The 25,172-nt window shown below is 35.6% G+C and overlaps 1 protein-coding gene across 1 annotated transcript in view; it reads right to left on the bottom strand.

The window, feature by feature from the left end:
* ADAM29 (ADAM metallopeptidase domain 29) overlaps window positions 1–25,172 on the bottom strand; it is a 60,213-nt gene that overhangs the window by 12,171 nt on the left and 22,870 nt on the right. The window lies entirely within an intron of this gene.

Raw genomic sequence — 25,172 nt, forward strand, 5'->3', positions numbered from 1 at the left:
ATGATACTATATTTAATCAACAAATGATCCATTAATGGAGTCAGAAAAGACAGATTAAGAGGAAATATAAATAAGATCAAACTATGTTTAAATTAACATTTACTAGGCCAGGCGCAGTGGGTCATGCCTGTAATCCCAGCACTTTGGGAGGCTGAGGTGGGCAGATCATGAGGTCAGAAGTTCGAGACCAGCCTGGAAACCCCATCTCTACTAAAAATGCAAAACTTAGCTGGGTGCGATGGTGGGCACCTATAATCCCAGCTACTCGAAGGCTGAGGCAGGAGAATTGCTTGAACCCAGGAGGCAGAAGTTGCAGTGAGCCGAGATTCTGCCACTGCACTCCAGCCTGGGTGACGGAGCAAGATTCCATCTCAGAAAAAAAATAAAAATAAACAACTTTTACTATTTGTTCTTCAACTTTTTCATTCTGCTTCTGTCAGTGAAAATATTATACTTTACAAAATTTTAATAAAACTTAAAATACGTATTTAAAGCAGTGAAGAAAGTACAGTGAATCTCTTTATTTCCCAACTTATCAGGATTTTGCTACATGTGGTTTATATGCCTCCCTTCATCGTTTTTTTGCTAAGGCCTTTAAAGCAAATTCCACATGTCATTTTACCACTGAATCTCTGAACAGAGGACACAGTCTTACTTAATAGTAAATACAGTATTTTTCAAGTAAAATTATCAAGTGTTTCCTTTATGTAAATTTACACCTCATCAAGAATCAAATTTGTCTGATATCATAAAAATTACACCATTTGTTTATGTGAATCAGGATCCATAAAGACCACCTATTGCATTTGTATTCGAGTGTGTCTCTTAAGTTTCTTGCAGTCTAGATTTGTCCCCCTCACCCTGTTAGCAGTCCATTTGAATGTACCATATCCTAACGTGTCTATTTTTTTAGTTGCATTTATATTTTTTCCTTTATTATGTGTTTTCCCACGTAAATGGAAGTTAATTTTAGAATTTTGATTAGATTCAGGGCAAGTATTTTAATGAGACTATCTCATAGACTGTCCTATGTACTTCATACTGAATTTCATCTGGAAGCACAAAACACTAATTGTCTTACTTTTTGAGATGCTAAAATTTTTCAGTGGATTCGGTTGGTAACAGCTTCATTTTTTCATTTGTAGAGTTTTCTAAAAATTTTTCATGCTATGTCATTGATAATTCATGCTTGACTCAATTATCAACACTAAATTACTCTTCACTATACTAGGAAATCATGATTAATTAATAAAAACAAATGTTGAATCCAGTAATTCAAAGTTTTTCTTTTACTTTCAAATTCATTTTTTCACCGACATGTACAAATGTATGTATTTACTGTGTACATCATGATGTTTTGAAGTACATATATATTGTGGGATGGTTAAATCTAGTTATTTAACAAATGTATAAACTAACATAGTTATCATGTTTGTGGTAAAAACACTTAAAATCCACTCTAGCATTTTCTGAGATTACAGCATATTGTCATTAATAATAGTCGTCACCCTGATGTACAATACCTTGAAAGTACTCCTACTCTCTAACTGTAAATCTTTTCCTTTTCTTTTTTTTTTTTTTTTTTTTTTTTGAGACGGAGTCTCGCTTTGTCTCCCAGGCTAGAGTGCAGTGGTGCAAACTCCGGCTCACTGCAAACTCCGGCTCACTGCAAACTCCAGCTCACTGCAAACTCTGATGCCGCTTCACGCCATTCTCCCTCCACAGCCTCCCGAGTAGCTGGGACTACAGGTGCCCGTCACCACGCCCAGCTAAATTTTTTTGGTATTTTTAGTAGAGACGGGGTTTCACCGTGTTAGCCAGGATGGTCTGGATCTCCCGACGGCAAGTTCTGCCGGCCTCGGCCTCCCAAAGTGCTGGGATTACAGGCGTGAGCCACCGCGCCCGGCCTCTAACTGTAAATCTTTTTAACATGATAGCTATAGAAAACATGAATTGATAATTTCAGATGCAAACTTTACATATGAAGTTAATAATCAGTATTTACTTTAAAAGTTTATGCAAATTTTACATATGAAGCTAATCAGTATTTACTTTAAAAGTTTACATATCAAATTATTAATTACTTTTATTTTATTTCTTTGTCTTTCTATTACAACATACGTACTACTTGCTATGAATGTTTCTATAAAAATGGCACCAGCTAAAATACAATAATTAATACAAAGAAAAAATACAGAACACTATATAATTCTTAATTGGAGAAGGTCATGATAGTTTTTAAAGAGAGAAAGTGTCTGAAGGAAAGATGAAGAAGCCAGTGAAATCTTTATGGAGTTGACAAGGTTTAAGCAAAGTGTGTGCTCTGACTGGATAGGCTGTATGGTAATACAGTAATCCCAAATTCATTATGATAATTAAAACAAGATAGAATTGTTGTTAGCATATAACTTATTTGAAAGCCAGTGATAAAAAAATATTTTTCTAATTCTTGTTTTATTTCTTATTATGAAATGGTTTAGGTCTTTTTTTCTTTGGTATGTTTGTCTTAAATTTGGAATGTGTCTAATGTAGTAATAACGAAAAATGATTTTTAAATATTTCTTTACAACTTAGTTTTTAAATTTTTAGCTTGGTATGGAATCTTTCTCATTTATACTAATGAGCACGAAATGATTGCTAAAGGCATTAGAATCACAAGATAGTCAAATGTAACTAATGTGGGTCATTATAATTTTAGACTTACTTCTTACTTCCTTATAATGAGTCATTAACTAAACCTGCAGTATAAAGTTTCATTGCGTAAACTCTCATATTTAATATTATCAATAATATATCAACTATATAACATATAATATATATTACAGATAAATATATGATAATATCAAGATTAGCTTCAGAGTAAAATGTATTACTAGATGTAAAAAGGGATATTTTCTAGCAATATAATGAGAAGTTTATTTTAAAAATCCATCACAAATATATCAAAGACAAAATTACAACTAATTTAACATAAAGATATAATTATTTTTTACTTTTAATTCTGGAATCTGGCACACCTCATTTTATAAAACAGAATGAATATTCCACAGAGCATGCCAGAATGGTTGGTTTTTGTAAGGTAGGAGCAAGAAGGGAGAACAATTTTAAAAAGCAGATTGGTTAACATCAAGTTACTACAGGTAACTTTTCTTGTAAGGCTGAAGCAAAGGAGGCATTTCTTATCACACTGACTCAGGTAGACTGGGCTCTTTTTGATTGGTTGCTATGAATCTCCTGTCTTCAGGGAAAACTGGTCTATTTGGGGATCTACCTACTTCCTTGCACATAGTATAAGTTATACCATTTTGGTTCGGCCTGGTTTTCTGGGACTTAGTTCAGGAAGTTAGTGCAAAACAATGCCCTCCTGTAAACCTTGTTTAACAAATATGTTTACACTTAATAACAGAGCTTCAAAATGCGCAAGAAAGATATTGAAAGAATCAAAGAGGCAGTCCAAAACAGCAGACGTGGAGATTTTAGCACTTCTTACAAAGCATCTGATAGAGCAATTAGAAAAAAAACTACTAAAGATGTAGGTATGCTTAGGTCCCTTCTCGTCCAGAATGATTTAATTGAGAATGGTGGAACGATATACCTAAAAAATACAGAAAACTCAATGCACATGATATATACACAGAGTTCACATAAGAAAAATCAAACAAATCTAAATATTTTTTTAAAAACTGAAATTATACAGTGAATATACTTTGATAATAATTAAATTAAATTTGTCATAAGTAATAAGATATTATAAGACTTAAAATTTGGAGATTAAACAACTTCTAAATAATCCATAATGATTGGAAGAATCACAAAGAAAATTAGTAATTATTTCATACTAAAAAGTGATGAAAATAATTAACAGACCAAAGTTTATTATTTCCAGCACCAGGAAAAGTGATAGTAGCCTGGGTATATTATTCAGGAAAAAACACTTAGTGAGCAAAAAATTATCAATATCAAGTATAGGATTATCACTATAAATCATACAGACACTTGAATGTTAATAAGAAAATATTATAAACAACTTAACACCTTTATGAATACTTAGGTGAAATGATAATTTAAAAAAAAAAAAACACATCACCAAACTCACAAAATAAAAAACAGAAAATGTTAATAGTCTTTTATTGGATTCATTGTAAAAATCATTGTTACAAAGAAAACTCAGCCCCAGGTAGTTTTCACACTGAATTCTATAAAATCACATAAGAACTATATAAACTGAATCTTACACCAACTACTTCAGGATGCACTGACATGGATACATTAAGAAACAGTAAAAAATAAAATGCAGAAAATTTTCTTAAAGCAACAGAAATGAATGTATTTAATGAACTTATCGGTAAACTCAACACTATTAAGAAAATAATAAATAAAGTTAGGGGCAATCTTGAAGATAGAAATTTACTGATTGAAGTACAAAGAGAAGAAAAAGATTTTTAAAAACAAATATTCAGGAACTGTGGAGAAATATTAAAAATTTATAAGAAAACACTAGAGAAAAAAGTAAACAAGAACTAAAATGGCCATGAACTTTACAAAATTAATAACAGCCACTAATCCACAAACCAAGAAGCTGAGAAAACAGCAAGCAGGGTAAATATTACATTCAGACACACACACACACACACACACACACACACAGTCTTTCTCATACACACAAAACACAATAAGAATATTTTATTTCAATTTCAGTAAAGCAAAAAAAAGGTCTTGAAGGAAGCTAGTAAGGGGCACCTTACTTACAGAAGACTTAGGCTTAGAATTACAGCTGACTTCTCCCCTAAAATAATGAAAACAAGAAGATTATCAAATCTCTAATGTATTGAGGGGGAATAAAAAATCCCTGCCAACCCAGAATTCTATATCCAGAAAAATTATTCTTCAAAAATAAAGGAGAAGTGATATTCTCAGACCAAAACTAATGGCATTCACAGCAGAACTAGCATACAGGAAACGTTAAAAGAAGTGTTTCTGGAAGAAGAAAACATTATATAAGTCAGAATCTTGAATCTACACTTTTAAAAGGGCATCAAAAAAGGAATAAAGAAAAATATTTTGTCTTATTTTTAACTGATCTAACAGTTAGTTGTTTAAAGCAAAAGTAATCACAATATACTTAAGTAATTCAAGAATATAAGTGAGTAAAATAATGACAACAACATCAGAAGTGACAGATGGGAGAATGTGGAACACTGTGTTACAAGGTACCTATACTACAAATAAAATATAGTTTGTTATTTGAAGCTGAACTAACTTTGTTTAACAATACATATTATAAAATCCAGTTCACCTACAGATATGTAAAAAACAAAGTGTAACTATTGCGCCAAATAAAATGGAATAGTATAAAGCAATTAAAACAAAAAAGGTAGAAAGAGAGGTAGAGACTAGTAACAAAGAACAAATGAAAGAAAGCAGTTACAAATATATTACATTTTAACACAAATATATGAGTAATCACCTTAGATATGTCTGATGACATCGGTAAAATAGCAATAATTATTACCTTAGATAAATTATAAGCCCCAGCTATATGCTGTCAGGAAGAAATTCGTTTTAAATGTAAAGATTATGACAAATTAAAGGAATGGAGGAAGATAGAATACTATCACTAACAGAAAGAAAGCCAAAGTATATTTCAGACAAGAAGACGTCAGGAAAGAGGAAATAAAAAGGGTAACTACATAATGATAAAAAAGGTCAATTCTCCAAGAAAACAACCCTAACTGGTATGTACCTAGCAACACAGTATCAAAATATTTGAGGGAAAACCTGATAGAACTGAAAAGAGAAAGGGACAAATTTGCTATTATAGTTGGATAATTCCCCACCTCCCTCATCAGTAATTGACATTGAGCAAGCAAAAAATCAATAAGGATATGGTTGAAACAAAGAGCAGTACTGATCCATTTTATCAAATTGACATTTATAGAACACTCTATTTAAAAACAGCAAAACACATATTCAAGCTTACACAGAATATTTACTAAGGTAGATCACATCGTGGATCTAGCTTAACAAATTTAAAAGAATATAAATCATACAATATATTTTCTCAGACGGCAATAGAATTAAACTATAACAGAAAGATAACTAGAAAATCTTCAAACATCTAGAATACTGGCAAAGCTGTGATCCACAAGCAGTGAATCTTGTAAAATCAAAAGCTCATAAAATGATATCCAGGCATCATCACCAAATGCCTTTTCAAAATATACAGAAACAAATATCTCACATTTTAAATCTTGTCCATTTAAATTCAGGTCAATTTAAACTCATTCTGATCTAATTATAGTTGTAGTAAGATAGATTCATATTAATTATAATACAGAGAGACTGAAAAATTCCAAAAATAACTCATAAGAAGTGTAAGAAAATAAATGTTGTGGGTACCCAAACAGTCCACTACCTATTAAAAATATTAATTAGCTGCCTGAATCTTCAGTGTAGGTATTTTCTTTTCACTAAGTTTCAGTTTAGATAAAGCAGAGAGCAGACCCAGAGTAGGAACTTGTTAGGGTTGCTTTATTTCTTATTCCTAGATAAACAGAAACTGGTGCAACAACTAATTTATTAACAGTTTGCCCCTGAAATGGTAAGTTTTAGAGCAGATGAACACTACAACTTAAAGCAGAAGGAGGAATCAGTTTAGCCATTAAAATTTGTGTGATTTTTAGCCAACTGGGTACAGGTCAGTGAGTGAAGAGGTAAAAGCTAACGTACCCAGATAAGAGTAACAGGAGGCAGTGAAATAAAACAATACCATTTGCAATAATATAATACTTAGCATTAAGCTCATTGCAGAGTGAATATTCGATAAATGTTGATTAATCTATATTTTGAAGGTATTCATAACACAAAAGAATAAACAGAACCGAAGTGAGGAAAGTTCTTTCATTGAACTGTTTGTCCAGATGTTGAGAGGGTCCTTGCCTTTCCTATAGCGTAAATGCAATTCATCTGGTGCTAATTTTAACTGTCATATATGAAGCAATTGTTGCTTTTATGTTTCATTGTTACTGATTTATAAAAGAAAATGGTTTAAGTATTATTTGCATGTTCGGATGCATGCAAAGAATGATAAAAATAACTTCAGGAAATAAACACTGAAAAGTGGATCAGTCTTTCATATTTGACTATGCTGATTTACAAAGCATTATGTTACATGTATGGAACAATGATTTCTAGGAATTGGACAGTTTATTTCCTGAAAAATTTGCTTATAGAAGCTTGAATGAGTAATTAATAAAATCAGCTATTTATGGAGAGTGCATAGTGTGATAACTATATAATCTACAGCCTGATATCCTAGGCTAATTACCGAGGACCTGTATGCAGCAGAGGTTTCATCTGTGTAATAGAGACGGTATGAGAATTCAGAGTTAACACATGAAGCATGCTCAGTGCAATGGCCAGAACAAATAAGTGTTTTCTGTTGCCAGAACTACTAATACTACCACCACAATGATTATATGCAAAGCACTGACAATACTGAGCACAAAGCCATGGTATGAGGGGAGTGATTCTATAGCTCTTATTTGTTACTCTTTTTTTTCCCTCTCTCTCTCACAAACACACACACACACACACACACACACACACCCTTTTTTAAAACAGGAATTTGAAGATATAGATATGGACATTTTTCATAGTTAGGGCTTATATGCCACAGCCACAATGAATAAAATTATCTCTAGAAATTTTGAATAAATATTTACTAAAAAATTTAACAGAAACACAAGTATAGATACATTAATGAAATTAAATTGATTATTGAATGGAATTTGTACAGATGTTGAGGAAGGGACAATCAAACAATGTAGCTGCAAAGAATTTCATGGAATGGGAAAGGTATGTGCTTAAGTTTGACAGATGGAATGCATTTTAAGGAATGAGATACCAAATATGGATGAGGAAGAAGATGGAAGAAAGTGTCTCAGTAAGAGATATGACTTCAAGTACCAAAGGGATAATGAAGAGAATGCTAAGGCTATTTTAGAGGTAACTGGCCATATAGCGTGAGGCTAGATTATTATGTGTCTTAATACATTTAGACAAAACTTATAGTCGAAAACATATAGTCTGTCCTGAGCACAATAGGAAAGAATGTAATGTTTTTAAGTAGAGGGTATTATAATCACAATGTATCTTACGGAAGTTCAGTTAGGCAATTACGTCTAACTTCAACTGTTGATTTGAAAATTGAAGGAAGGAAACCAATAAAGATGATGGTAGAATAATCAATTTCTGAAGTCAAAGCTTCCTCCTTTTGGCAATTTCCAAGGAAATTGTATATGGAAGGGTAGGAAATAAAGGGCTAGAAAAAGCTTATAATGAATTAAGTTTAACCTTTAGCTTTTGCAAATTTATACCTGATATACATATTTGATCTTTTCTCTTTTCATAAAGTACGTGCAGAATAAAATTGATCTGGGATCTTAAAATAAGTGTAATTACAAAATAGGACAATTTACAATGCATATCAAATTTTGAGATCTTATACAGCTGAAATTTTGAGTATTTATTTTTCTGTTTAACTTTACATTTGCTTTACTTTATTGCCCCTAATAATTTAAGAATATTTAAACATCTCAATAAAGCAGAACAATTGTTTTTTGACAGCAATAATAAGCTGATGAAAGCTACAATATTTATCTCCCCAAATCCTCTTTCCAGCCATATAATAACTGTGTGTCAGAGTATCCTCTCATATTCAAATATGAAAGAGTCTAGTGTTTTTTTTGTTTTGTTTTGTTTTTTATTCATGTCTTCTTCTTTTTAAAATCTTCCTAATAACACAGGATATGAATTATTTTAGGTCAGGAGTAGGGGTTGTTTTCTTCTCCTTTCCTGATCAGACAATTCATGATTCAATAAGCCAGATATTTGACATATTCAGCTCAAAAATATATCATACGATTTCATACCTTGTTTTTGGATTCATGTTTACAATAGCAGTTGTTTGCCAGATAAGCAAGACAACTTAGTTCTATTACTTAAGATATCTCTGATACTACATTTTGAAAAAAAAAATGCATTTAATACTATTACTAACATACATTTTATTAGTTTTATTTTCTGCCTTTTATTTTTTCATTTGAAATCTTTATGAAAGTAATCTAAAACATATGAATGAAATAGAAAATGCATCTCTACTGTCATATATTATGTGATTATAAAAAATGACTTATTTTTACTTTAAGTTTTCAAATAAGAGGAAAATTTCAGAATATACTAGAAATAGAGCATTTAAAAATAAACAGGCATAGGAGCAAAATGATTACATTCAATCCAAGCCCATTCATTCATTCATAAATATAAATATGTAACCTACCTGAGATGGATGATCATTTCAGTTTTTACAGCCACTACAGATCCAATCTTAGTTACTTACCTTTCTGACTGCCTGAGGTTTCAACTTGTTCTACAAATTAGTAGACTCTGAGTTTGGCATCAACTGGACATACACGTATGTATGCACGTACGTATGTATGTATGTTTTATTCTTAGGGATAACCACTTTTATATTGCAATACTTTCTCCTACCTGCTGTGAGCACTGGTTCTTTAACTTTTCTTTATCAACCATTGATCGTTTTCAATAAGCTTTCTTCTCTGAAGAAATTTTTTAAAATTTAAATTCGGTCTACTAATAGCATCTTCCCCCCACCCAGTTATTTAATGTTTTGTGTGGACATATTAAGTATGTAATAAATCCATAATGATATACAATAAATAGGTATTTGTTTTAATAGTGTGTGTTTTTAGCATGCCCTAAGTAAATGTCTTCAGTGACAGAGTCTACAACTTGCCTTGAAAGCTATTCTCTGAACTAAAGACCACTTTCTAACAGCTTAGTGAAACAAAATAGTTATTCAAATGTACAGGGTGCTTTGTCAAACAATGAGCAAAGACCCTGCCGGGCATGGTGGCTCACGCCTGTAATCCCAGCACTTTGGGAGGCCGAGGCGGGTGTATCACGAGGTCAGGAGATCGATACCATCCCGGCTAACACAGTGAAACCCCGTGTCTACTAAAAATACAAAAAACTAGCCAGGCGAGGTGGCAGCGCCTGTGGTCCCAGCTACTCCGGAAGCTGAGGCAGGAGAATGGCGGGAACCCGGGAAGCGGAGCTTACAGTGAACCGGAGATCGCGCCACTGCACTCCAGCCTGGGCGACAGAGTGAGACTCTGTCTCAAAAAAAAAAAAAAAAGAATCTAAGTCCCAACACAAAACAGTGTCAGGTTTACTGGAGAATTTATATATTTATATTTGACATTTGGATTGAATTGTCAAGAATAAACATCTGTTTCTAAAGTAAATTCTGGCCAGGCGTGGTGGTTCACGCCTGTAGTCCCAGCACTTTGGGAGACCGAGGCAGGTGGATCACGAGGTCAGGAGATTGAGACCATCCTGGTGAACACGGTGAAACCCCATCTCTATTAAAAATACAAAAAATTAGCCGGGCGTGGTGGCGGCGCCTGTAGTCCCAGCTACTCGGGAGGCTGAGGCAGGAGAATGGCGGGAACCTGGGAGGCGGAGCTTGCAGTGAGCCGAGATCGCTCCACTGCGCTCCAGCCTGGGCGACAGAGTGAGACTCCATCTCAAAAAAAATAAATAAATAAATAAATAAAAATAAAAATAAATTAGCTAGTGTGTGGTGCTGCGTGCCTGTAATTCCAGCTATTTGGGAGACTGAGGCAGGAGAATCGCTTGAACCCAAGAGGCAGAGTTTGCAGTGAGCCAAGATCGCACGACTGCACTCCAGCCTGGGCAACACAGTGAGACTCTGGCTGAAAAAAAAAAAAAAAAAAAGCAGTTCTGACATTCTGATTTGCAGAACTTTACTATTTTAACCCTACACAAATGAGAAATATGCTATGATTATGTATTTAATTGTTACAGAATATTTGAAATTTCAACATTATATTTTTCAAATGAGCTCCATTTTCATGTAGACATCTGTGAACTATAAAGTACAGTTTTTTAAATTTATAATTTTAAAATTTTCATAAAAGCTTGATTCTTCTTTAATTGCTACAAACACTTTGGAAAACTGGCAATATCTAATAAAGCTAAGTAAAAGCATGAATAATCACTTACATTCCTAGATTTATACCCAACAGAAATAAGCATATATGTTCACCAATGTACTAATATGCTCAGATCTGCACCATTCTTAATAACTCCACAAAAGAAAATTGCTTAAATGTCCATCAATGGTAGAATTAATAACAATAAACTGCGGTATAGTCACAAAATGTAATTAATACTATACAAAAAATGAAAATTAATCATTTGCTACTATGTAGAACAATGCATTAAATATCGAAAGAAGCCAGATACAAAACAGTGCATACTGTAAGATTATATTTACATAAAATACAAACTAGATAAAACTATCTATGCTGTTAAATGTCAGGAAACTGGTTACTCATAGTTGAGTAGTAACTAAATGAAGGGCAGAGACTTCTAGGATTCTGGTAAAGTTCAGTTCCTTGATGGGAGTACTGGTTACCATGATATATTCAGTTTGTGAAAATGTATTCTGTTGAACACATATATGAACATATCTGTATGTGTGTTATACTCCCATAAGAGTTTTTACAATTTTATGTGTAAATGGGGAAATTTGTTTCTCTTGATACTAGAGTGTTATCTTCCCAAATTAATTTTAATCTTCAACCAAAGTAATTTTAAACAGCTATGTTAGTCATCTTGGGCTGCCATAACAAAATACCATTGAATGGATTGGCTAAACAACAAAAACATACTTCTCATAGCTGTGTAAATAGAAAAGTCCAAGATCAGAGTCTCTCTTGCTGGTTTATAGATGGCCCCTTTCTTGCTGTGTCCTCATGTGGCACAGAGAGAAAGCAAAAGCACAGGTAGATATGGTTCCTTGTGGGGACCCTCTTCTTAGTTTGCAGACAGTTTCCCGTTCATTGTCTGGTCACATGGCAGATAAAGTGACCCCTGGTTTCTTCATTTCATTATAAGGGCATGAATTCCATGGTGGGGGTATCCCATCTGTGACTTCATTTAATTCTATTTGCCTTCCAAAGATCCCACCTCTAAATACCATCATATCGGGAATTAGGCTAAAACATATGAATTTAGGGGGACACAGTAATTCAGTGCATAGTACTCCTAGTGTTTTCACAGGCAAGTAAAAATTGAAATAAGACCAATAGTATATGTAAAATGTGAAGCACAGTGCCTGGCACTTAGTAATCACTCCTGTAGTGCCAAGAGTGTGAATTTACAAGCGTAACAGGGAGTGTGGAAAAGAAAAAGTCTAATTAACTATGTGTGTTCTAGAAGGACATATGTATGTTAAGGAAATTGAATAAGTAGACTATGCTTTAAATATATTATGTACTTTTGATTTGATTAAATGAAATTCAGGCATAGATAAGGTTTACCAACAAGAAAATGTCTAGAATACTTCTAATTTTACTCATGATAAGTTACTGTATGATGTTTAGAAAAAGCTTTTTTTGGAATTTTAAAAAAATTAGCTATTATATTTTAAAACTTTTTAATATACAGATTTTTTTTAAAATCAAGTGTCTATTCTACATGTGGTTACTCAGATAAAAATGAATTCATAGCAGTTTTGTGCCTGTTCTCCAAATTAAAACACTCTTCTACATGTAAAAAGTGTGTATAAGAAATATTTTATTTTATTTTAATTTTTTGACGAAGTGTCGCTCTGTCACCCAGGCTGGAGGGCAGTGGCGCGATCTCAGCTCACTGCAAGCTCCGCCTCCCAGGTTCCCGCCATTCTCCTGCCTCAGCCTCCCTCCCGAGTAGCTGGGACTACAGGCGCCGCCACCACGCCCGGCTAATTTTTAGTATTTTTAGTAGAGACGGGATTTCACCGTGTTAGCCAGGATGGTCTCGATCTCCTGACCACGTGATCTGCCCACCTCGGCCTCCCAAAGTGCTGGGATTATAGGCGTAAGCCACCGCGCCTGGCCCAAGAAGTATTTTTTAATTTTATAATCCAAATCCACAGAGATTTTTGTGGAGGCTTTTGGGTGTTTTTGTTGTTTTGTACAAGTTACAGAACTTCTCTATCATATAGTTAGGGTAATGGACTAGATGTTCTTCAGTTTTCACACAACTTTATATTTATTTTCATATATAAGAAATACATAGTCACCATAGTCAAGAAGCTTACAGATGCCTGAAGAACTTAGTAAATGCAAAATAGAGTATTAACTATAGGTTAGATAGTGAACTATAATCTAGAGATAGAAAAGAGCTCTACGATCTGTATTCTTTTAAGAACACAAGTGATAATCTGGCTAAAAAGTAAACTAACAATCAAAATGCAATGTAATTAGTGATGTCGTGCCCCCGGATTTTTCCCCTAAATTATTTATTTTATTTTACTTTATTATTATTTGTTTAAATTCAAGGTCTCTCTCTGTCACTCAGTGGCATGGTCATAACTCACGGCAGCCTCAGTCTCCTGGGCTCAAGGGATCCTCCTGATTCAGCCTCCTGAGTAGCTTGAACTACACTTGCATGTCCCAGCTAATTTTTTTTTTTTTTTTTTTTTTTTTTGTAAAGACAGGGTCTCTCTATGTTGCCCATACTGGTCTTGACCTCTTGGCCTTAAACAAAAATCCTCCCACCAAGGCTCAGCGCCTGGCCCAGATTTTCTATATAGGAGAAACTTAGGTTGGAAACAGGTGGTGGTGGGGAGCTAGGATACTCGTTTTAAGTGGCATTTCCCTAGTCATTGTGCACCTTTTTGTAGATTGTATTTGCTTTGGAATATTTTTGGATGCTAAGAGAATTTATTAAGATTCACTGACTGCCCGACCATCAACAAGCCACAATTCATCAAAATAGGAAACATACCATCATGAAAACAAACTTTATCAAAGAGAGTTATAGAGAACTTCAAAAGATATAAAGGTGACTTGTGTCCTAAAGTATGTGTAGAAGTGAATCACAAGAACCATGGTACCTCAATGGGCTTGGCACATGGAGAGCCACCATTATATGTTGATTGGTTTGATGAGTGAGGGAGAAGTAGAAGGAAGATTGAGTCATGCAGAGACAGCATGGTGTAGAAATCCAAGAGATATACGAAAATGTGCCACATTCTGCATTGAGTTTATGTTAGCGTTTGTATAGAAGTGGGAAAATATAAAGCCAGAATGTAGCTTGTGTGTGTTAGAAAGTTTACATTTTATTTCAAAGCCTATGAGAAAAAGTTGAGGGATTTTAAAGGGAGACGAGTTACATGAGCAGATTTATACTTTTACAATGTATGATTCTAGCCGTAGTAAAGAATAGACTGAGGATACTGAAGCCTGGAACAGAGATATGTGTAAAAGGCTAATGCAGTGACTCAGGTGTTAAATGAAAGGCAGAACAAGCTTGATAAAGTAACGGGAACGTGAATGCTTACAATTTCAATAACTGTTTCAATATGAAGGCAAAAGGAATTAAAAAATATATATATAAGACCATGTTTCTGTCTTACGGATAATTAGATAGACTTGGTGGTCACTTGCTGGAATACAATATTGAAAGTTTGGAGAAATATTGAGAAAAAAAAAAAAACCTCAATTTTAGCCTTAATGAGAATAAAGTATACCTGGAAAACTTCAGTGGAGAGACATCACAGTGTTAAAAATAAAATTATTGGATTCAAACATGTGTCTGGGTTGAAGATAAAAATCATTTGGCATCTTCAAAATATAAATGACAAAGATATGGGATTTGAGACAATACAGGAAATGAGAGGGAAAGGGACTGATGACAAGAATTTAGGGAATGGCAAGATCTAATATGAAATGAAGAAGCAATGATCATCTCAAGATAAATACAGAGGTATTTCAAAGAATGCATTTAAGGGTATATTGGGGCCATATTTTGAAATCCGTGGTGAGAATTTTATATTTTAAGATGGATTTTGAAAATGAGGGAAAGTTATATAATGGCAGAAAGGAAATGACAGCTGAAATGACATGATATAATAAAGATGGGGGCCAGGTATGGTGGCTCATGCCTGTAATCCTAGCACTTTGGGAGGTTGAGGCAGGAGGAGGATCATTGGAGGTCAGAAGTTCGAGTCTGACCTGAAAAACATGGTGAAACCGTGTCTCTACTAAAAATACAATAAAATTAGCTGGGCATGGTGGTGCATGCCTACAGTCCCAGCTACTCAGGAGGCTGAGGCAGAAGAATAGCTTGAACCCAGGAGTGGAGGTTGCAGTCAGTCTAGACTGTGCCACGGAACTCCAGCCTGGGTGACAGAGAAAAACCCCATCTCAGAAAAAAATATAATAAATAAAAAGGATGGGTCATAATGTACCTATTTTCCCTGCATATAAACTTTATTAAAATAAATATTTGTATTGTGTGTTTTAAAATATACTCTAAGTAATCTTCCAAAACAGTAATATACTAGGGAATAGGTCTAAAGTTTTGTTCTTTGAATGCTGTATATTTGGGCCAGTTTTGTGTCTTTATATTATGTGACTTTTAGCTATGAGTTTCGTGCTTTGTGTTGTTAGAAAATCTTTTGAAATCTGTAGGATATGAAAATTGAACAAATATCTGCTATTTTTGCTTATTTTATTCCAGGCCCTTTCATTCAATGAACCCAGTGAGTATTAAAGAAAATAGTATACTTTAGTAAAGAATAATTTCTTGAAAAGTAAGTAAAAGTAAACGTCTATTCACTAAGATATCAATTAACATATTAGCCTTTTTTTTTTTTTTTTAGATGGAGTCTCGCTCTGTTGCTCAGGCTGGAGTGCAGTGGTGTGATCTAGGCTCACTGCAAGCTCTGCCTCCTGGGTTCATGCCATTCTCCTGTCTCAGCTCTCAGGTTCCCAAGTAGCGCCAGCTACCACGCCTGACTAATCTTTTGTATTTTTAATAAAGACGGCGTTTCATCGTGTCAGTCAGGATGGTCTCAATCTCCTGACCTCATGATCCACCCTCCTTGGCCTCCCAAAGTGCTGGGATTACAGACCTGAGCCACCACGCCCGGCCTAGCATTCTTAATAATAAAATTGTTCAGTTATTTGCAACTACTGTTACAAATTTAGCACTGAAACTAGTTTTCATTCTTTAAAATAGCATTCAAGTGAAGTTTTTGAATCATATGTTTAACAGAACCAGAAAATGTTCAGCTTATCACTCAGATTATATTAAGATTATATTAATATTTTGCCCGCAGGTACTATACCCAGGGTAGTTGTCCTGACTCCATCTGCAGACAGTCTTTACACACTGCTCCTTAGTTCTAATCTGAAGCCTCTGTTTCCCATTCACACTGGAGGTGAATGACAGGATACCAGAAACGCATGTACAGATACTCAGTTTACATATTCTCATTTTGATTTCACCTCCCACTCTTTTTTTCTCTTTAAAATTTTCTGAAACTCGGAATGAAGTGTAGTTTCCATTGCCCATCTAGACTATTCCTATGGAAGATATGGTTGTAATATGATTCTAAAGGTGTTATTTAAAAATGATATTAACTGGATATCTGAAATCTTCTGGTCCTGACTAAGAGTACTGTTTCAAATATATTCTCACATGTTAGTATATACTGATATTCCCTTTACTTTGGGAAAGGTCTCAGTCATCCATTTTAAACTGCTGTAATTAAGGGGTGTGTGTGTGTGTGTGTGTGTGTGTGTGGTGGTTGCACTGTCATACTAAATTTTGACCTTCATGAGGGGAGAGACATATGTGACTTGTGGATTGTAACAGCCATCGTCGCAGAAGCTAGGAATAGAGATAAAGTTATCCAGGAAGAATCTGTGGAGAGCCCTCATGTCAAATGTTGGTTCTCTTGACATTCCAAAAGAAGTCAACAAGATTGTTTTCTTTTTAATTAATAAGTTAAAATGCATATATTTTTGTTACACAGTATGATGTTTTAATACATGTAGATACCATGGAATGGCTAAATCAAGCTAATTAGCATATGCATTACTTCACATACTTATCGTATTTATGTGGTAAAAACACTTAAAATCTACTCTCTTGGAAATTTTCAAGCATACAATATGTTGTTATTAATTCTAGTCACCATGATGCACAATAGATTTCTTGAACCAATTGCTCTTATCTAGCCGAAATTTTGCATCCTTTAACCAACATCTCTCCAAGCCCTTTGAAATAAAGGGGACAAATGTGGGATGAAATGAATAAAGACTTTCAGACTTCTGGGATTCTATAAGCAGGGAAAAGGCTACTCAAAAGGCATGAACATCACTGAAACACTGCTGATGGTTGAGAGCACAAGGCCCCTCAACAATATGATACTGCCTGTTTCCGAACCCCTCAGCTAATCATCCACTTTCTCTGCTCATTCAAAGCTTATTGTGTGCCTGGTATTACCTGTGCTCTTGATATATAAAGTAAGTGACATTAACACATACTATTGAACAGATTTTAAACATAGTTGCAAATACAATTTCATGCCTAAACAGGAATAATGTACAACTCGCCTCAAGTTGTGAAACATCATTTCAAACAAATAAACCATTATATAAAAGACTTCCTAAGAAAGAACATATTCATTCTTTGCTTTGAAACATACATAGGAATTTCCTAGTTAAATAATCAGAGAAGTTTATTTCTAAAGGAGAGATAACAAAATGCTCAAATGGAAAGAAGTGTGAAATAAGAAGTATCTTTAAAGAATAATTATCAATGCTATTTAGAACTGGCATATGTTTTGAAGAAAAGAATGGTAGGAAATACTGTCTGTGAAATAGATTAGAGTCAGGACAGCCCATCTCTTCATACAAAATGACCTGAGTGGAGACATTGACCAGTGGATAGAAACATTTTGGGTATCAAGTATTTTTCAAAACTCTAAGGAAATCTGTAATACATTTACCACCACAGGTGCGTATGTTTGTGTGTGGAGTATTGTATTACTCCATTTTCACACTACTATAAAGAACTACCTAAGACTGGGTAAATTATGAAGAAAAGAAGTTTAATCAACTCACAGTTCTTCAGGCTATACAGGAAGCATGGCTGGGCGGCCTCAGGAAACTTACAATCATGGTGAAAGGCAAAGGGGAAGCAAGCATGTCTTACCATGGTGGGGCAGGAGAGGGAGACAAAGAGAGAAAGAGGGAAGAGAAGGGGGAAGTGCTACACACTTTCCAACAATCGGATCTCATGAGAACTCTATCACACAAACAGAAGGCGGATGTCTGCCCCCATGATGTGGTCACTCACTTCCCACTAGGCCCCTCCTTCAACACTGAAGACTGCAATTCAGCATCAGATTTGGGTGGGAACAGAGATAAACCACATCAAGTATGTATATATACACATGCATGTGTGCATGATTTATAGTTCTAGAAGGACTTTTTATAGCTTATGAAATCTATGTTTATAGTCTTTTAAATTATGCACTTTAAATCATTACTTGTAAGCAATGTGTATGGAAGTTTTTTCAGAAATTCACATTAGAAGTGATATATAGCAATACTTATAAGAATGGAAAAGAGAAAGGATAGTCAATATAGGGTAAAAATGAATTTACTTATGTCTAATAGATAAGTCAGAGAATTCAAAAGTTTCTAGACTTATACTGGGAGACCAGGTTGTTAGTTATGCCACTAACAATATATAGGATTCTAGGTCTGAATGGAAACTTGCCAGGGAGAAGATGAGTTTAGTGTTGAATGCTTTAGTTGTAAGTCCTATGAGTTTCTCATACTGGAGACTTCCACTAAGTTGTGAAACATTCTATTCTGGTGCTTACCTATAAAGAATGGAATTGAGAGACATGAACATACAAATGATATTTAAATCATGGGCATGGAGGGGGGAATCAAAGGAGGGATAGGTAAAGAAAAGAAGAAGTTTGAAGAGAGAATCCTGGTAAAATCAATACTTATTTTATTTGTTTGCTTATTTGTTACTTATTAAAGGCTATGGTCACAGAATGAGATACTGACACTTTTAAGTTTCGAAGTTGAATATATCCAAGATAGGTTATTGGTTAAGTCATCCACAGTTATTCTGTGTTTTTTTAAACTCTCAAGAAAAATTTGGGGTTTATATATAGGAAATGTTAATAATCCATGGATAAGGATTTTAACAAATATGGGGAGTGATAATAAAGGACTATAATAAAGATGGGAAATTGAGGGAAAAGGGCAGGAAAGTGAGGGGAAAAGGATTAATTGTTTTAATTCAATTATTTTAAATGGGGATGGATGGATTTTTACATGAGGTGCAAGGATAATGTTGGTTCAGAAACAGAAATAGGAAAGGATTCAAGATGGCTGACTAGTTGCAGCCAGGAGGAACATCTCCCGCCAAGGGACTGTGATATGGGGCAGACTGGCATCCTACAAGCAGATCTTCAGAGGGAAGGAATTGAGAGTGGATGGGGTGGTGGGGCACAAATGCTGGGCTGAATGGGGAGAAAGCTGAGAACCGTGCATGGGGTGAATAAGCACCAGGACTCATTCCTGGCCCCCAGTGACTCCTGGGAAAGGAGTAATTCGAACAGGTGAGGAGTGGCCTACACTTATCATGGACCTCTGGAATCCTAGCAGAAGAAGACCTCATGACCCCCACAGACACTTGAGCTGGCGGAAAGATCTGCTTAGAGAAATGACAGGGCAGGGCTCTAGCCTGTGTGGTTCAGAGGATTTGGCATGGGAATGGCTTCAGTGGAGCATGGTTAGTGATGCTCATCCCCCAACGCTTGCCATGCTCCTCTAGGAACTCTAGGAGACTTTAATCTCAGGGTGACTGTAGGACCTGGACAGAGCAGAGCAGTCATGCCCATGGGATGAGGGCATGACTGAGTGCCCCTCCATCTACTGTCATCTCCTGGGGTCCCAGACTGACCATGCGGTGCAGCCTCGGTTGCCCAACCAGGGCAGTTCCTGGGGGCTCATGTTATAGCTCCTTTGCCAGAAGACCATGCCTGACTGTTGGAAAGCTCCAGCAGACGGACCCTTACCAATGCACAGCAGCCCACCCAGTTTCCTCTCGCTGAAGACTCCCCATGCTGCTTTTCCAGCATGCACTCACTCATGGCCTCCTTACCACTTTGCCAGCACAAGCTGACCCAGCCACCCCCTCCTTGTGATGCTGCTTTGCCGTCGCCAATGTGAACTCATGCACAGTTGCCAGGAAACTCATCCCCACAGTGCCATCACCACTGCTGGTACAAACTGTGCACAGGTGCCAACAACCTCAGCTCTGTCAGTGTCCCCATCACCACTGCCACCACCAGCACAAGTGCTAGCAAAGAGGCTGACAACCCTACCACTCTAGATGTCCTTGCCCAGTCAACGTGCATGCACCCCACCATGCTGCTGCAGCTGCTGGCACATGTGAACAAGCACAGACCCCAGTGCCTCTGTTCCAACAAAGCACTTTGGCTGGCAGCTCCTGAAAATTGGAGTGTTGTGGCTAATGTACCGGGAAAACTTCAGGCCCTTGAGTGCACCAGGTTCATAACCTCAAGGGGCCAAAAATCAAGCTGGAGGGCTCAATACCAGCTGATCAGAGTTAGAGCATCCATCCCAGGAGTGCCAAGTTGAGCTTTGGACTCCTAAAATCTTCCAGAAGTGAAGTCAGTGGACTGAACCCACCTTCTGCCACAATCAAACTCCAAGAGCATCAAAGAAGATAAAAGAAAAATACCCCATCCAGAGGCCAGTAGCTTCAAAGATGGAAGGGTCATCAGCCCAGACAGATAAGAAAGAACCAGCATGAGAACCTTGTGAACTCAAAAAGCCAGAGTGTCTTCTTACCTTCAGTTGATTGCAGTAGTTCCCAGCAATGGTTCTTAACCAAGCTGAAATGCTGAAATGACAGATACAGAATTCAGAAGGTAGATGGATCATCAAGATTTAGGAGGAAGTGCAAGCCCAAACAAGGAACCACAGGAATAAAAACAAACTACACAGGAAGTAAAAGATGAAATGTCCATCTTAAAAGTTAACTAAACTGATCTGATACAGCTGGAAAACTCACTTCAAGAATGTCATAATATGGTCATATATATTAACATCAAGATAGATAAACTGAGGAAAGAATCCCAGAGCTCAAAGACTAGTTCTCCAAATTGGCTCTGTCAGACAAAAATACGAAGAGACTTAGACAACTACACAATAACAGTGGGAAACTTCACACCCCAACTGACAGTATTAGACAGACCATAGAGGCAGAAAACTAACAAAGTTATTCAGGATATGATCTTGGTATGTGACCAAATGGACCTAACAAACATCTAGAGAACTCTCTACCCAAGTACAATACAGTGTATATTATTCTCATCTGCATATGGCACACACTCTAATATTGATCATACAATCAGCCATAAAATAATTCTCAGAAAATTAAAAAAATATATCATACTAACTATACTCTCGAATCACAACACAATAAAAATAGAAATCAATAGTAAGAAGATTGCTCAAAACCATACAATTACGAGGGATTTAAACAACCTGTTTCTGAATAGCTTTTGGGTAAACAATGAAATTAAGGCAGAAATTACTTGAAATGAATGAAAACTATGATACAACATACCGGAATCTCTGGACACAGCTAAAGCAGTGTTAAGGGAAAAGTTTTTAGTGCTACATGCCCACACCTAAAAGTTAGAAAGATCTCAAATTAGCAACCAACATGTTATCTAGAGGAACTAGGAAAATAACAGCAAACCAACCCCAAAGCTAGCAGAAGACAAGAAATAATCAAAATCAGAGTTGAACTGAGAGAGATTGAGAGATCCAAATAAGCCCAATGAGAAATGACAAAAGGGAAATTACCATTGACATCATAGAAATATGTAAAACCCTCAGAGACCATTAAAAACATCTCTATGCATACAAGATAGAAAACCCAGAAGAAATGTATAAACTGCTGAAAACATTCAACATCCCAAGACTGAACCAGGAAGAAATGGAACCCCTGAACAGACCAATAATAAGTTCCAAAATTGAATCAGTAATAAAAAGCCTACCAACCAGAAAAAGCTCAGGACCACAAAGAATTATGGACAAATTCTACCAGATGTATCATGAACAGCTGGTACCATTTCTAATGAAACTATTCCAAAAAAACTGAGGAGGGACTCCACCCTAACTCATTCTATGAGACCAGCATCTTCCTGATACCAAAACCTGGAAGATATACCACAAAAAAAGAAAACTTCAGGCCAATATCCTTGATGAATACACAATGCAAAAATCCTCAACAAAATACTAAGAACCATCTTTAAAAACCCATAGCCAGTATCACAGTGAATGGGCAAAACCTGGAAGCATTCCCCTTGAAAATCAGAAAAAGACAAGGATACCCTCTCTCACCAATTTCATTCTGACAAGGTACTGGAAGTCCTAGCTAGAGCAATCAGGCAAGTGAAAGAAATAAAGGGAATCTAAATAGCAAAAAAGGAAGTGAAATTATCTCACTTTACAGACAATATAATTCTATAACTAGAAAGCCCCACAGTCTCTGCCCCAAAGCTCCTAGATCTAATACAGTACTTAAGCAAAGTTTCAGGATACAAAACGGAGTACAAAAATCAATATCATTTCTATACAACAGCAGTGTCCTAGCTGAGAGCCAAATCAAGAACATAATCCCGTTCATAATAGCCACAAAAAGTATAAAGTATAAAATACCTAGTGATACAGCTAATGAGGGAGGTAAAATATCTCTTCGATGAGAATTACATAACACTGCTGAAAGAAGTAAAAAATGACACAAACAGATGGAAAAGTTTTCTGTGCTCATGAAGAGAAAGAATCGATATTCTTAAAATGGTCATACTACCCAAAGCAAAGTTCAGATTCAATGCTATTCCAATCAAACCACCAACGACATTCTTTACATAACTAGAAAAAAGGTTTTGAAAAATTCATATGGAATCAAAAAAGGCTCAAATAGTCAAGGCAATTCTAAGCAAAAAGAATAAATCTGAGGCATCATACTACCTGACTTCCAAATATACTACAAGACTACAGTAACAAAAATGGCATGGTACTGGTGCAAAAACAGACACATAGATTAAAGAAATGGAACAGAGCACTCAGAAATAAAGCCACACATGTAGGACCATCTGATCTTCAACAAAGCTGGCAAAAACAAGCAATAGGTAAATGACTCCCTATTCAATAAATGCTGCTGGAATTCTGGCTAGTCATATGCAGCATATTGAAACTGGTCCCCTTCCTTACACCATATACAAAAATCAACTCAAGATAGACTAAATAATTAAATGTAAAGCCTAAAACTATAAAAACCCTGGAAGATAACCTAGAAAACACAGTTCTAGACATAAGAATGGACAAAGATTTCATGATGAAGATGCCAAAAGAAATTGCAACAAAAATTGACAATTGGGACCAATGTAAACAAAAGACTTCTGCACAGCAAAAGAAACTATCAACAAAGTAAATTTTTAAGACAACCTACAGAAGGGGAGAAAATATTTGCAAACTATGCATCTGACAAAGGTCTAACATCCAGAATCTATATGGAAAGTAAGTAAATTAGCAAGTAAAAACAAACAACCCATTTAAAAGTGTGCAAATGACAAGAGCAGACACCTTTCAAAAGAAAACATACGTGTGGATAACAAGCATATGAAACACAGTTCAACAACACTAATTAGAAAAATGCAAATCAAAACCACAATAAGATACTGTATTCAGATTGGCTATTATTCAAAAGTAAAATAATAATAATAACAGATGCTGTCAAGGTTGTGAAGAAAAGGGAATGCTTATACATGTCTCATGGGATTGTAAATTAATTCTGGCATTGTGGAAAGCAGTTTTGCAAAACTACCACTTAATCCAGCAATCCTATTGGCTATATACTCATAGGAATATAAATTGTTCCACCATAGAAACACATGTACATGTATTTTCATCACAGCAATGTTCACCATAGCAAAGAATCAACTCAAGTACCCATGAATGACAGATTGGATAAAGAAAATGTGGTACATATACACCATGGAATACTATGCAGCCATTAAAAAGAACAAGATTATGTCCTTTGAGAACACATAGGCAGAGCTGGAGGCTATTATCCTTAGCAAACTAACACAGAAATAAAAAACAAAATACTACATGTTCTCACTTATAAGTGGGAGCTAAACATTGAGTACACATGGACACAAAGGATAGAACAACAGACATGAGGGCCTACTTGAGGGTGAAAGGTGGGAGAAGGATAAAGATTGAAAAACTACCTATCAGTTACTATGCTTACTACTTGAGTGACTAAATAATTGGTACATCAAACCCCCATAATACACAGTTTGCCTATATAACAAACTTACATGTGGGTCCCTGAAGCTAAAGAAAAGTTTAATTTACAAAAATCGAAATAAGGACACTAGAATGCTGACATTTCCTAACCATGTTTTGCATATGAAATGAAAATAAAACAAAAAGAAAAAAATAACACTCCACCCATGCATGGAAAGAAATGAAAGGACCTCAACAACTTGGGGAGTGAGATGGCAGAGTGCTGATTTTATTAGTTTACAAAAACAATTTAATTTTTTTAAACTATCTTTCCTTTCTTCCAATTCAGATTTTTGTTCTTAGGTTTTATTTCTTGAAATGAATGTGTTGCCGGGCGCGGTGGCTCACGCCTGTAATCCCAGCACTTTGGGAGGCCGAGGTGGGCGGATCACAAGGTCAGGAGATCGAGACCACGGTGAAACCCCGTTTCTACTAAAAATACAAAAAATTAGCCGGGCGCGGTGGCGGGCGCCTGTAGTCCCAGCTACTCAGGAGGCTGAGGCAGGAGAATGGCGTGAACCCGGGAGGCAGAGCTTGCAGTGAGCCGAGATCGCGCCACTGCACTCCAGCCTGGGCGACAGAGCGAGAATCTGTCTCAAAAAAAAAAAAAAAAAAGAAATGAATGTGTTTACTTCTTGAGATGGGTGATTTCTTTTTTTTTCTATTGCATGCCATTATACACATTTTGTTCTAAGTTCAACTTTAGCTGTATCTCATGATTTCTATGTGATATCTTATATTTCAAAATCTTTCAAACTTTTGCTATTAGTTTTTGATTCAGCATTATTTATAACTAAGTTAATTATAATTTTATATTAAGCAATATATAATTTATAATTGTATTTATAATTTTTTTTTCCTTGT

Source organism: Papio anubis, chromosome 3 (assembly GCF_008728515.1).
Source record: "Papio anubis isolate 15944 chromosome 3, Panubis1.0, whole genome shotgun sequence".
Taxonomy (NCBI): domain Eukaryota; kingdom Metazoa; phylum Chordata; class Mammalia; order Primates; family Cercopithecidae; genus Papio; species Papio anubis.